General features: G+C 49.9%; 1 pseudogene; it reads right to left on the reverse strand.

Moving 5' to 3' along the window:
* Window positions 1–637: 637 nt before the first annotated feature.
* On the reverse strand, window positions 638–755 carry LOC124620515 (annotated as a pseudogene).
* Window positions 756–1,773: the final 1,018 nt, after the last annotated feature.

Raw genomic sequence — 1,773 nt, forward strand, 5'->3', positions numbered from 1 at the left:
ATCATTATCATCATCATCATCAACGTCATCATCATCATCGTCATCATCATCGATGTACTTTGCGACGTGCAGTAGCTTCCATGGCCAGCACAATCTTCGGACTTGTATCCAATCGAGCACGTGTGGGATGGGATATCATTCGAGAAGTGACTCTTGCGACTCGCCAATCAACAACCCTTACAGAACTACGTGAACAGGTCGAGAACGCGTGGAACAACGTATCCCGGTACAGCATACGCCATCTGTAGGATCGACTGGATGTCAGAGTCAGCGCCGGGATTTCCGTCTGTGGAGGCTATACCACTTACCAGTATGAGTATTTGAGCATGGGTCGATACATAGAACCTCAAGAGCGCTTGTGATATTGATCTGTAAATGTAATCATTTCATTTATTCCTTATGCAGAGTTACAACAATAAATAATTAGTGAATTGGAAACCTCTAAAAGCATTCCGTCTTCAGGCCAGAAGTGGCCCATCGGTACCATCCGACCGCCGTGTCATCCTCAGATGAGGATGCGGATAAGAGGGTCGTGTGGTCAGCACACCGCTCTCCGGGTCGCTACGAAGGTTTTCTTTGACCGTAGCCGCTACTATTCGGTCAATTGCCATCACGTGGCTGTGTGCACCCAGAAAAATGGCAACAGCGCATGGTGGCCCGGATGATCACCCATCCAAGAGCCAGCCACGCCCGACAGCGTTTAGCTTCGGTGATCTGACGGGAACCGGTGTATCCACTGCGGCAAGGCCGTTGCCAAACCTCCAAATCGGTGTACTAATTTCTTTTTCCGGCAGTGTATTTAGTTTTTAGAGGGTCATTAAATGGCAAAGCGGGCTCTTTAGGGGGGATATCATGGCGATGCTAAATGTATATTTCGTGTGACTAGGGCCTGCCGTCGGGCAGACCGTTCGCCGGGTGCAAGTTTTTCGATTTGACGCCACGTCGGCCACTTGCGCGTCGATGGGATGAAATGATCATAATTAGGACAACAAAACACCCAGTCCCTCTACGGAGGAAATCTCCGACCCAGCCAGGAATCGAACCTGGGCCCTTGGGATTGACATTCTGTCGCGCTGACCACTTTTTTTTTTCGCTGTCGTTCGTTGCATCTATTCGGAACGGACGTTTTAGTTCGTTATTGATCGGTGAACTTAGTTTTCTTTTATTACAGAGGGCAGCTAACCCCCTAACCGAACACACTGAGCTACTGTGCCGGCACCACTCAGCTACCGGGGGCGGACAGAGTGATGCTGAAAGATGTCGAACACAACGGGATTCTGCATTTGAAGAGGCTGTTCTCGAGCGCTTCGAGGAGGCACCTACTACAAGTACTCGAGCGATTGGACACGTCAGAGGGGGTCACTCGTTGATTGTCTGGGAGATTTTGAGGGATGACGGCCAACATCCATTTAGTTTCCACCCTGTCCAAGACCTAAATCCTGAGACGGACTATGAACACAGGCTAGGGCTTTGTCAGTGCTTAGTGCGACGTGTTGCACGAGGTTCCGACTTATCCGTCATTGTGTTGTTTACCGAAGAGTGCGCCTTCCATCGGCATGGACTCTACAGCACTCAAAACGTTCATTACTGGGCAAGGGGAAATCCTCACGTCACGTACGTTCACGGACACCAGGACCGATTTTCGATCAATATTTGGACAGGTATTGTGGGTGACCATCTGACTGGGCTGATACGTCTACCTTCTCGACTTTCCATGGCAAATTACCTTCACTTTTTGAAAGAAACTCTACCCGGCCTGCTGGGAGATGCTCC

Source organism: Schistocerca americana, chromosome 6, assembly GCF_021461395.2.
Source record: "Schistocerca americana isolate TAMUIC-IGC-003095 chromosome 6, iqSchAmer2.1, whole genome shotgun sequence".
Classification (NCBI taxonomy): domain Eukaryota; kingdom Metazoa; phylum Arthropoda; class Insecta; order Orthoptera; family Acrididae; genus Schistocerca; species Schistocerca americana.